This window comes from Primulina huaijiensis, chromosome 3 (genome assembly GCF_012295235.1).
Source record: "Primulina huaijiensis isolate GDHJ02 chromosome 3, ASM1229523v2, whole genome shotgun sequence".
Classification (NCBI taxonomy): domain Eukaryota; kingdom Viridiplantae; phylum Streptophyta; class Magnoliopsida; order Lamiales; family Gesneriaceae; genus Primulina; species Primulina huaijiensis.
The window spans coordinates 17,454,712-17,468,859 of record NC_133308.1 but is presented as its reverse complement, the minus strand read 5'-3'; positions in this window follow the sequence as shown (position 1 = coordinate 17,468,859).

Here is a 14,148-nt window from a genome sequence, read left to right as displayed (position 1 = left end):
TATGTTTATGATGTTATGAAAATGTTTATGAAAAATCGATGGAAATGTTTATGTTTAAAGTTGATGCATCGTTATGAAATGTTTTTTTTTAAGTTTATGCATCATGAAAATGTTTACGAAAATGTTTATGTTTTAAATTTATGCATCTTCATGAAAACGATATTTTAAGTACAAATATTTTCACTGTTGTATGTGTTCTGTATATATATTACTTGTTATCAAGATTATGGTGCGTTGAGTCTTTAGACTCACTATGTGTGATTAATGCAGGTGATATGAAAATGATGGAGGTCTTGATGGTTGATTTTGCTGGACTGAAGGTACACATAACCCGAAGACCAACTCTAGTTTTCCGCACCAGTTATGATTTATGATTTTAAGTTATGTTAAAGATATTTTTAAGACTTCTTCTTTATGTTTATGAGGGTTTTTTGAGAGGTTATAGTATGGGCTATACTTTTCAAATACTGTTTTTAGGTTTGGTAAAACGTTTCACGATTTTATGATTCAAACTATTTTCCTTTGATTTTCAAATGTCAGTTGATTGTTTTATTTTCAAAATTGTGTCAAGGTATTTTAAAGTATATATATGTATATTTCGAATTATGGAGATTAAAGATGAAAAAAAAATTTCTAGCACGTTTTAAGAAAATAAATAATGGACGTTTCATAAATAATCCAGAAGTGAAACACTGGAAAGCAAGTAAAAAAGTTTTACTATACCTACATAGAACAAAAGATTACATGCTCATATATCAGAGGTTGGATCAGCTTGAGATCATTGAGTATACTAACTGTTAGGATCGGTTTGTTGGATGGAAAGTGTTTAGGGGGGGTTGAATAAACACTTAGAGATTATAAAATCTTTTCGTAGTGAAGTATCGATTTGGTGATAAACTAATACAGGAATCTTGTCGGTCAATAACAATCAGTTTAACTGATAACAGTTGCGGAAAAATAAACTGATTGAAAGATAGAATAACTAACTGAAATGATAACACACAGAGATTTATGGATGTTCGAATAATTAAATACTCCTACATCACCTCTTCTATCACAAGGATATGATATGCACTAAAAGACTTTGATCAATACAAAAAATGTACAGACCCACTTCAGCTTGGACTTAACACTGCCAAAACTGAAACTCTTAGTTAACAACAATTTTCACAGTTCTCTGACTGATCTTAGCACAACTGATCTAGTTAAAGATCGAATGTAATACAAGAATAGCTTGTGCTAGTTAGCTCGAAAAGTAGCCTCAACTGCTACAGATGAATCTTTTAAGCATGAGCTTTTATGCTTTGAGTATGAATAAATCTCAGCAGAGTAACAGCAAGGTTTTTGAAAATAGTTCGAGTCTCTTATTTTCTCGACTGCACTTCTCGCCTATTTATAGGCTTCTCTTCCAACGATAACATTAAATAATATTTGAATCTTATATCCGTTGATTGCCACGTCAATATTCTTCTGACATTCGTATACTGTAGTCTCTCAAATGCGGCGTTCCACAACGAGTTGCAGTCTGCTTTGTACTGTTTTCGGTTGAACGGTTGAGTGTCCTTTTCAAATGATGACGTGTACAGCTGAGTGATTAGCTGATAAGCAGTAGCTGATAAGCTCACAACTGAATAAACCAACTGATCAGTCAGTTGTCTTCGAAAGTCCAGTTAGGATCAACTGTTCTCTTCGTCAGTTCAGTTCAGCTGGATTCAGTTGCCTTTGATAATTCACACGATACTCTTCAGTTAGGAAAACTTTCAGTTGAGTTGTGAAGTTCGATCTCTTGATCAGTTAGTCCAATAAATATATGGTTTGTCAAACAGCCAAAATTATGTTTCCAACAATTTCTCCCTTTTTGGTGTTTGACAAAACTAAGCAGATAACAACTGATCATTTGAGCTTATAGCTTATAGAAGTTCTTCAAATTCATCGTTGATAAAATAAGATCTTTGAACAACTAACGTGTATAGATTTTTACAATGAATGGTAAGAGTTCTTCTGAGAGATTGTGAAAGAATTGAGTCTGGATTAGCTTACTTCTGACAGATAACCTCCGAACATCGGTTGATAAAATCTTAACAGAAGTGGCTACGTTTGAGACTGCATTGAGCATAGTAGTTTGCTGCAAGTCTATCTTTCTGGAAACAGATGTCTCCACGAATTCAACTCTCTTGCCGATTGCATCTTGAGTCAGGGAAAGACTTTCAGCTATACCTCTATTCTTCTTGATTTCGTCCACTGCAAAGGAGAAAGTGGTCACAGTAGCCTGAATATTTTTTAATCTCTCAGAATTGAAGTCATTTGAGGATTCTAGCTTCAATGTATTAGCAAGCTTAGATTGGATATCTGAAATGACCATCAGCATCTTTGATAGGTCGTGCTGGATGTTTTGAATCTCTTCAAGTACTGAATCAATGTCCATTGAAGGATGAGGAGATAAAGGTCCAGTTGGCTCTGGTTCTTGTTCTCTTGAAATTTCATCAAATATTACCAGAGTCCTGTCAGTTATTATTGGTGCTGCATCGACTATTTCAGGAGCAACCTCTACACTTGCTTCCTGTAGAAGAGGAAATGATTGGTGGATCAGTTGATTGATCAACTGAAACTAATGTTGGCTCTGTAGGTGGAATGTATTCAGATGAGCACTGCTGAACCTCCAAAGTTTCAGTAGCTTCCTGTTCAGTTATGATGAGATACTGAACTGGCTCCTCAAAATGAACTTCTTGTTCGGATGATAGAATAACTGGCTCTTCAGTTTGATCAAAAATTGCCTGTTCAGTCTCAACAACTGACTGAATTGGCTGTTTAGTCTCTTCAAAAATTGCCTTCTCGGCAGGTTCTTCAGACAACACAGCTGGATCAGCTGGTTCCTCAGTTGGAATAACTTCTTCAGCTGATCTGGATGCCTCTAGCTGAATATCAGAAGTGACTGATTGAATGACCTCATCAATATTCGCTAAAGATAAATCAGCTTCTGAGTAAAGCTTTGGATCAGCAGAAGAAGATGTAGGTACTGATGATGAAGAAGGTTGAGAAACTGAAGTAGATGGAGCAGTTGCTTGTTGCGAAGTTTCAGCAACTTTGCCCTTGGGCGATTCTAGAACTGTTTCCTCATCTGGATTTTCTGATGATAATTCTTGAGGAGCTTCTGGAAAGACCAGTTCTTGATCCATTTCCCAATTTTTTATCTCCATTTGCAAGGAGACAAGATCCGATTCCAGTTGATCATGCACAGCTTTGTCATTAAATGCAGTTGGACTGGTAGGATCAAAGTTCAGTTTTAGTTGAGAAACTATCTTCTGTAGCTTTTTAGCTCTCAACTGATTGAAGAAGTAGTTCTTCCGTTCCAGCGCCTGAACAATGGTAGGTGCCTTAACTACTCTTAATACGACATTTTCCAGCTTGATAAATTTCTTCAGTTTAGATTTTCTCTGTAGCTCCTTGGCGAAGACATGCGCTCTGAATTTTACCACTTCATCAAAGATCTTGAGTTTATCAGCTGAAAATCCATTGATTTCTTCCCAGATAAGATCAATGTGAGTTTGAATGGTGTTTGTTGGCCTGGGCTCTTCTTGCAATTTTCCTTTCCCTTTAGAGTCAATCAGGACATGAGGAATGCTCAGTCCTGAAGTAGTAGCATCAATTCGTTCTCTAATCACTATCCCTTTTGGTCTGGCAGGAGGTAGAGGGGTGTAACCAGAGATGGTGATCAGGGAAGCCTTTACTCCAGCAACTTTCTTCTTGTCACCTGGTTTGGTGACCGTTGTCTTCTTTGGTAGAATGAGAAATAGAGGCAACTGATCCTCAGTTGAGGGTTCAGCTCTAACTACTTTCAGAGGAACAGCTTGGATTGGCTGTTGAGCTGCTGATTCCATCAATCTTTCAGTTGGTATGGCTTCAACTGTAGCAGCAGGCTTGGTTTTCAACGTCCTTGGTTTCTTGAGGACTTTTGGAGACGGGGTCCTCTCAGATTCAGATTCACTGACAATCAGTTTGCGCTTGATTGTCTTATTCTTTTGAACTGATTTGGGAGGTTTTTGAATTCCAATTTCCTTCTTGACTTTCACAAATTGTTCAGGGGACATTTACAACTTTTGTTTGGGAGGCTGGACATTTTTGGCATTGAATATCTTCAGTTTTGATGATCTCTCTGAATCATCAGCCACTAGCCCCTTGACTTTCATCAAATAGCTTAACTGTACAGCAAAACCCTTGGACTGCTTGGTTGACTGAAACATATTTCTCAAGGTGTTGAAGATGATGTTCTTCCAGTTCACCTTCCGACCAGCCATAATAACAGTCATGGCTTGAAATTTTTCCGAAGTCAGTGCAGCAAAGGATCCAGCATTTGCCGAAAGCATTTTTGCTACTATATCTGCCAGCAGTTGTACTTCTGGCTTCAGTTACTTCTTTGGATCGGAAACCTTATTTTCCGACCATCAGTAGAGAGTAAGGTTTGCATTTCTTCAATATCTGACCCCTTGACTTCCGAAAGATTAACCATCCCTTCAGCAAGTAGTTGGAAAAGGTTGCAGAAAAACTCCTCTCAATGATCAGCAACTGACCATTTACAGTACACGCTATGCTTCTGTCTTGTGTAACATAGCCATTTGAGTATATATCCTGAATTTCTTTGGGATAGATTTCTTGGGAAGATAATCCCAAGAATGATTTTAATCCAGCTGCTTCCAGTTTCAGAAAGACATTCTTGACTCCTTCGTCTTTCACAGTGAAGATAGAGTCAAAATCAATAGCCATCACGTTCAATATGTGAGCAGGAATCTGGTTGGCCATTTGAATAGCTTGAATTTCTGCGAAAAATCTGCTGAGAGTAAGAATTTGCTCTGAATGCTTGAATGTGCGCGTAAGAAAAAAAACTGAAATGGAGCGGGGTATAGTACTTATGTATGTGACTGTTCGATTTTTTGGACACGTGTTAGTCCAGGAAAATTTGAAATAAAAACGTGTGTTCGTGTGGTAAAAATGTGTGTAGTAAATACATGGATTATGTGGGTCCACGTAAAATATCACTATTGATCATTTAATGCGAAAACTGACAGTCACATCATTGATTTGAAATGCAATACGATTAATCAGTTAACTTATATGAGAAGATTAGCTAAATTAACAGCTGATCGATCAGTTGAGACTGAATTGTTTCAGATGACAATTTACTAACTACTGTCTTCTCAGTTAACATCTTAAAATCGATATTCGCCCTAAATAAATGCGTATCTAAATAAAAAAAAATTAAGCAACTGATAAATGATGTAATGAAAGAAATCTTATCCTCAGAATATGAATCGTCCGGAGTAATGATGACGTCTCTCCAGTTTCCTTGAGCCCTGGCTATAAATAGACATGGCAAGGTCGAGCACAAAATATCATCAAACAAATATCAGGTTAAACACAAATGGCAGGAGCAAGTAGTTCGAAGAGTCCGGATATGGCTGATGCATTCATGGAGTCTGCACTGGAAGACAGAAAATCTGCAATAGAGGACAAAGTCTATGAGAAGATTCTGCACTACTGACTCAAGCTTCAGGACCTCCAATCCCTTCAATAGGGGGGATTAGTTGCTAACCACAAACGGTTAGCAAAAATGAGAAAGTATCGGCGACGTCTTTACGTCGCTGATACGGTGGACATATTCACTGACGAAGGTGTCTACCTCCTGATGCTTAAAAAAGAAAGGAGGACTCTGAGAAAAATAGCTATCTCAGAGGGCTTCCTAAAGACTTCTGCTGGGAAAGTAACCAACTGGTTATCCCAGTGGAGGTCTGCGGTAAAAAAAGAAATATCGATTGTAAGCATCTCCTATTATAATGAAAAAATGTTTATTTTATTTCATCGTTGTCTCTTTACTTTCTGCAAACAAACTATTATCAGTTGATAAATGATTAATTAACTGAAAACAATGACTAAACTAACATTAGTTGACAGCTAAATAATCAACTGAATATAAATGATGGATACATGTCTAACTGATATCAGTTGATAAGTAAGAACTGATAAAGGTTAAACTGACATCAGTTAATAGATAAAATCTTATAAATGACAGACTGAATGAACAGCAATTGACAAAGCAATAACAAAACTTATTAAGATAAATCAATTAAACCAAGTATATTGCGAAAGTGAGAAAACTTAGTCTCGGGCAATGGCTTGGTGAAGATGTCAGCAACCTGTTGTTCAGTTGGGACATATTCCAGTCTGATGGCTTTCTTCAAGGCATGATCTCTGATGAAGTGATGCCTGACATCTATGTGCTTGGTCCTTGAGTGAATAACTGGGTATAAGTGATGGCAATCGTGCTTGTATTGTCACAAAGTATAGGAGATTCTTTAGCATCAACTCCAAAATCTTTCAGTTGTTGCTGAATCCAGAGCAGTTGGGCACAGCAGCTTCAAGCAGCAAGATATTCTGCTTCAGTCGTGGAAGTAGCTACGGATGTTTGCTTCTTGCTGAACCATGAGATCAGTCTGTCTCCTAGAAACTGACAAGATCCACTGGTGCTTTTTCGATCTAGCTTACATCCTGCATAATTTGCATCTGAATATCCAACTAATTTGAAAATAGAGTCTTTAGTATACCATAATCCCACATTTTGTGTGCCCTTGAGATATTTTAAAATTCTTTTGGCAGCTGAGAAATGCGATTGCTTAGGATTTGCTTGAAATCGAGCACACATGCAAACAAAAAATACAATATCAGGACGACTAGCAGTTAGGTATAATAATGAACCTATTAAACCTCTATATAGTGTCGCCTCAACTGATATTCCCCCTTGATCATTGTCGAGTTTGACTGATGAACTCATGGGAGTGCATGCTGCTGAACATGATTCCATGCCAAATTTCTTGAGCAACTCCTTTGTGTATTTGGTCTGACTGATAAAAATACCAGTTTCCAGTTGCTTCACTTGCAGTCCAAGGAAAAATGTCAGTTCACCCATCATGCTCATTTCAAATTTGTCCTGCATTAACTTAGCAAACTTCTCGCATAATTTGGGGTTAGTTGACCCAAATATAATATCATCAACATAAATTTGAACAAGTAAAATATGATCATTCTTGGAGAATTTGAACAGGGTCTTATCAACTGATCCAACTGAAAAGTCATGATCAGTTAGGAATTTTGAAAGAGTTTCATACCAAGCTCTTGGAGCTTGTTTAAGACCATATAATGCTTTGTTCAAATGGTAGACATGATCAGGAAAATGATGATTGACAAAACCTGGAGGTTGTTCCACGTAGACTTCTTCTTGCAGCTGACCATTTAAGAATGCACTTTTCATGTCCATCTGGTAAACTTTAAAATTCTTAAATGAGGCATAGGCAAGGAATATTCTGATTGCTTCCAGTCTTGCAACTAGTGCATATGTTTCATCATAGTCAATTCCTTCTTCCTGCCTATATCCTTGTGCTACCAGTCTTGCTTTGTTGCGAGCAACTGAACCATCTTCGTTCAGTTTATTTCTGAATACCCACTTTGTACCTATAATTGTTTTGCAAGCTGGTCTTGGAACTAGGTTCCAGACATTGTTATGAGTAAATTGATTTAACTCTTCTTGCATAGCATTTATCCAGTTAGGATCAGCAAGAACTTCATCAGTTTCTTTGGTTCCATTTGTGAGACAAAAGCATAGTATATGAACAAATTAAGCATCTGATTTCTTATTCTTACCGGATCAGATGGATTACCTATCACCAATTCTGGAGGGTGTGATTTCTTCCATCTGAGTTCAGTATTTGCCGTTTCCATATTAGCAGGTGTTTCTGTTCGCAACTGAATTTTTCAGTTTCAGTTGGAGCTGTATCAGTTTGTAACAGAATATCATCTGTTTGCTCCACCAACTGATTGTTAGGAACAGGTTCCTGTTGTACTGATTGATCTAGTATTTCAGGTTCAGGTGTTTGAAGATTATTTCTTCTGATATGATTATCTTCTTCAGTATCTTCTTCCAAACTGATCTCTGTAAAACGATCAACTAGCTCAAATGGATCAGTTGGCTTATCAGTTAGAACAGTTTTGTCAAAAACAACATGAATAGATTCTTTTGCATTTAAAGAACTTTTATTAAAAACTCTATATGCTTTGCTAACTGAAGAATATCCAAGAAATATTCCCTCTGCAGATTTGGTATCAAAGGCTTTTAAATTATTTTTACCATTGTCAAGAATAAAACATCTGCATCCGAATATCTTGAAATAAGAAACCACAATTTTTCTTCCATGCCAGATCTCATAAGGTGTTTTCATATGATTCTTATTAATCATCGATCTGTTCTGAGTGTAACACGCAGTGTTTACTGCTTCAGTCCAAAATCTTTCAGAAATACCAGAATCAACAAGCATTGTTCTAGCAACTTCTTTTAGTGTCCGATTTCTTCTCTTAGCTACACCATTTTGCTGAGGTGTTCTAGCTGCAGAAAGCTCATGCTTGATTCCAGTATCTTCTAAAAAATTTGAAAGATTTTGATTGATGAATTCAGTCCCTCTGTCAGACCTTATCCGATCAATCCCAACTGATTTTTCATTAAATAGTCTTTTGAAAAGCTTAATCAGTTGTGCAGCAGTTTGGTCCTTGGAATTGAGAAAGATAACCCAAGTAAATCTTGAAAAATCATCCACAACCACTAAGGTGTATTTCATTCCCCCTAAACTCATGACTGGTATTGGACAAAAAAGATCCATATGTAACAGCTCTAAGCATCGGGAAGATGATTTACAACCTCTGTTTTTAAATGTAGATCTTATTTTTTTTCCAAACTGACATGCTGAACAAACTTTTTCTTTTGAAAAAACTGTTTTGGGCAGACCAGTTACAAGATCGTGTTTGCTCAGATAAGCAATAGATTTAAAGTTTAAGTGGTTTAACCTCTTATGCCATAACCAGTTTTTAGAAGATTTGGAAGCAATGAAACAAACTGGTGCATAAGGTTGTTCAGTCCAACTTACTTTGTAAGTGTTTCCACAGCAATTTCCGGTTAGAATGACTTCACCAGTTGAGTCTCTAACTGAACAAGTATGTTTATCAAACTGAACTGATAAATCATTGTCGCATAACTGACTGATGCGTATCAGGTTATACTTCAAGTTCTCAACTAGCAAAACATCTTTAATTGTAAAGTTACCATGGATAAGCTTACCCTTACCCACAGTTTTACCTTTAGAGTTATCTCCGAAACTGATGTTTGGTCCAGTATATTTGATTAGTTGAGATAGCGAACTTGCATCCCCTGTCATATGCCGTGAACAACCACTGTCTAGATACCAAGTTGATTCTTTGTTTGTACCTGTTTCCTGTAGTCACACACAATTCATGATATTGGTACCCATATTCATTTGGGTCCTAAACTGATTAGTCTTTTAGGAACTCAGACTTGGATTAGTCTGACTGACCTACCAGTTTCTGTGTCCCATATGATCTTTCTCGAATTATTGGCAATGTGTGTGCGATGTGAGAATGAAACTATATGATTTGTACCCTTTTTCAACTGGCTGTTCTTCTGATACCGTTTCTGAACTAGCTTACAGTCGTAATAATTGTAATAGCCATTCCTTGAGTACTGATTTTTATAACTGAATCGTCTAGATGACCAGTTTCTTTCATCAGTTGAACTCTCATGGCTGTATCCAATCCCATACCATTTTGCTCTGTTCTTTCTTTCAGTTAATTGAACAGCTGGTTTACTTGGTTCTGAGAATTCATTTACCATGGTTGATTTCACAAAGGTAATGTACTTTCCTTTGTTTTCATTCAACTTTGGCTATGTATCACTTGTAGAATTTTCAGCATGATTGTTAAAGCCTCAACCAGTTTTATCATCAACTGATTTCTGTGAATTCTGCATTTCAGTTAATGCGACTGAAGACTTGTTCCAAGCTCGAATCAGTTCAGTATTTTTTGAAATTTCGGTTTTTAACTGATTTATCAATGCTTGGTTATCAATCATTTCAGCTTTTTGCTTCGCAATCTCCCTTTTTAAACTTGACATTTCAACTGATTCATCATTTTGAGTCTTGTTACTATTGGGATCATTTTGCTCAGCTCTGACCTTCTCAAATGATCGAGCAAGTTTGTGATATTCATTTACCATGTCATGTAGTGTAGAAATAAGTTCCTCACGAGTGAAATCAGTTGAGCTAAAGTCATATACATGTTCACTTGCTGACTCCAGTTCAGCATCATCTGCCATTAAGCACTTGACTTCCTCCTCATCTTCACTCGAACTGATTGGGCTTTCTGGTTCTGACTCGTCACTATCAGTTTCTGCCCACTTGGATTTGCTTTCTTCAGCCAAGAGCACTTCATGTTTCTTTTTGGATGATTTCTTGTCATCCTTGGTCCTTCTTCTGTGCTCATAGGACTTCTTTCCTTTTGCAGTTGATCCTCGACTGTCTTTCTTTGGATTAGGACAGTCTGCTATGAAATGACCAGATTTGCCACAGTTGTAGCAAGCATAGGATTCTTCTTTGGACTGATTCTTCTGATATTGTTTCTGGAAATTTCCTTGATTCTTCCTCATAAACCTTCCAAATTTCTTGATAAAAAGTGACATAGCATCATTGCTCAGTTGATCAGCAGATTTGTCAACTGAACCAGTTGGTTCTGGTCTTATAGCTGTTAAAGCAGTTGTGACAGCTGGTGTTGAGGGTTCTCCTTCCCTGGTTTGCAGTTCAAACTCGCAATCCTTTAGATCAGCAAACAAGTCATGGAGTTCGATCTTGTTAAGATCCTTTGACTCTCTCATAGCCATGGTCTTGACATCCCATTCTTTGGGAAGACCTCTGATCACCTTGAGTGCCACTTCTTTATTCGAATACACTTTTCCAAGTGCATTCAGCTCATTGATAATACCATTGATCCTCTCATCACAATCGTGCATGGATTCTCCAGCCTTCATCTTGATGTTGTCAAACTTCTGAACAGCAACTGATAGCTTGTTCTCTTTTGTTTGCTCATTTCCTTCACATAGCTGGATCAGTTTCTCCCATATTTCTTTGGCAGTTTTACACATCTTGATTTTGCTAAATGTGACTTTATCCAACGTTTTGTATAAGATATCCTTTGCCACATTGTCTAGGTTAGCTTTCCTTTTGTCCTCAGTTGTCCACTCATCTCTGGGATTTTCTATGCGATGAGATGCCCCTTCAGTGATGGCAACGGCTGTATTTGCTTTTAGAATCTTCATGGGACCTTCAGTGATGACATACCACATGTCGTCATCCTGTGCAGCTAAATGAGCTTGCATTCTGATTTTTCAGTCATCAAAATCTTCTCTAGAAAACATTGGTATTTTATTGAATGAAGTCATGTTGAACAGTTTTAAGGATACGAATATTCTGAGACAAGATTCAACCGCTCTGATACCACTTGTAAGGATCGGTTTGTTGGATGGAAAGTGTTTAGAAAGGGGGTTGAATAAACACTTAGAGATTATGAAATCTTTTCGTAGTAAAGTATCAGTTTGGTGACAAACTAATACAGGAATCTTGTCGGTCAATAACAATCAGTTTAACTGATAACAGTTGCGGAAAAATAAACTGATTGAAAGATAGAATAACTAACTGAAATGATAACACACAGAGATTTATGGATGTTTGGATAATTAAATACTCCTATGTCACCCCTTCTATCACAAGGATAGGATATGCACTAAAAGACTTTGATCGATACAAAAATTGTACAGACCCACTTCAGCTTGGACTTAACACTGTCAAAACTGAAACTCTTAGTTAACAACAATTTTCACAGTTCTCTGACTGATCTTAGCACAACTGATCTAGTTAAAGATCGAATGTAATACAAGAATAGCTTGTGCTAGTTAGCTCGAAAAGTAGCCTCAATTGCTACAGATGAATCTTTTAAGCGTGAGCTTTTATGCTTGGAGTATGAATAAATCTCAGCAGAGTAACACAAGGTTTTTGAAAATAGTTCGAGTCTCTTATTTTCTCGACTGCTTTTCTAGCTTATTTATAGGCTTATCTTCCAACGGTAACATTAAATAATATTTGAATCTTATATCCGTTGATTGCCACGTCAATATTCTTCTGACATTCGTACACTGTAGTCTCTGAAATGCGGCGTTCCACTACGAGTTTCAGTCTGCTTTGTACTGTTGTCGGTTGAACGGTTGAGTGTCCTTTTCAACTGATGACGTGTACAGCTGAGTGATTAGCTGATAAGCAGTAGCTGATAAGCTCACAACTGAATAAATCAACTGATCAGTTTCCAACTGATCAGTCAGTTTTCTTCGAAAGTCCAGTTAGGCTCAACTATTCTCTTCGTCAGTTCAGTTCAGCTGGATTCAGTTATCTTTGATAATTCACACGATACTCTTCAGTTAGGCAAACTTTCAGTTGAGTTGTGAAGTTCGATCTCTTGATCAGTTAGTCCAATAAATATATGGTTTGTCAAACTGCCGAAATTATGTTTCCAACACTAACTTAGATTTTGCTGGATGCCTAGATAGTATGAAATCTACTTCGCGCTATATCTATCTTTTTGCTGGAGGTGTCATTTCTTAGAAGAGTGTTAAACAGTCTCTTATAGCCTCTTCCACAATGGAAACTGAGTTTGTAGCATGTTAAGAGACATCCAACATGGAATGTGGCTGCAAAATTTTGTCACAAGACTGCGCATTGTTGATTACATTGTTGATTACATTGAAAGACCATTAAGAATACATTGTGGCAATAAATCAACAGTTATGTATTCCAACTACAATAGAAGCTCGACGAAGTCAAAACATATTGACATTATTAAGTTCTTGGTTATTAAAGAAAAAATTCAGAGTGACAAGTTTTCTATTGACCATATCGGTACAAATTCTACGGTTGTGGATCCGCTTACTAAGAGACTATAACCCAAACAGTTTCATGAGCACACTGTTCATATGAGTGTTATGTCAATTGAGAAATTTCAGTTTAAGTGAGAGTTTATTATTTTAAATTCTTTCAGTTGTAGACATTTTAAACTACAGTTATGTAAATTTATTTCATGCATAAATAAATTTAAAGTTAAGACAAAATCTGATTATGGTTTAAAGTTTGATCTGAATAAGGTTTAAGGATGACCAATTGGAAATAGGCATGCTATGATCACATTGAATGAAATTTTCACACATCACTTCATGATCCATGTCATTCAGTTGTGTTGGCATGTATGATCATTGATGACTGATGAGTCTAGTTACCTTGAGTATAGCGAAGACTGATTTGATCCTAGGGTGTCAATTCGGGTGGGTCGGGTCGGGTTGAACAATAGTACTATTCAAAATTGCTCGACCTGAACCCGAGCCAACCCGAAAACTCTCAACCCGAACCTGAACCCGAATCAACCCGTATAACCCGATTTTGAATTTTTTTAAAGAAAATTAAATAAAATTCAAAAAAAAATAATAATATTTTAATTTAAACACATAATAACAAAATATCCATCATATATATGATTTAAATTTGAAGTCTAATTGTAAAAAAGTAAAGTATATTTACTAAATCAAATAAACAATTATTTAAAAAATAAAAAATATTCAAAATAAATATTAAATTAAGAAAATTTATGCTATAAAATATACAATAAATATTTTTCAGTAATACAATATATAAAAATGTAGTCAATATTTATTAATTATATATTTTTTTTAAAAAAATTAAAATTTTCAGGTCAACCCGGGTTGACCCGAACCCAACCCAACTCGATCGTTTTTTTCAGGTCAGCTATCAGGTCCAACCCGATCTGACCCGAACCCGAAAAACCCAACCCCAAACCTGATTTTTTTCGGGTTGAACCGTGTCAGGTTGGTGGGTCGTGTCTGATTTTGACACCCCTATTTGATCCTATGTTGATGTGATTGATGAAATTGATTTGTTATAGATATATTTCGGAATGATAATATTTTTGAGCTCATAAGATTATTTTCACAAACATAATTATAAAGTTACACATACATAACCCAAGTGGGAGATTGTTGGATAAATTTATTTATATGAGCTTATATGTTAATAGTTATGCGTTGTTGGTTAAGTTAAGCCCAAAATAAAACGATCAATTAATGTCTCGGGTTTTTGAGCTTTAATGTATCTAATAGGTTGTTAGTCTTTAATATGTAGAGACAAAAGTGTAATGTATATTTTTATG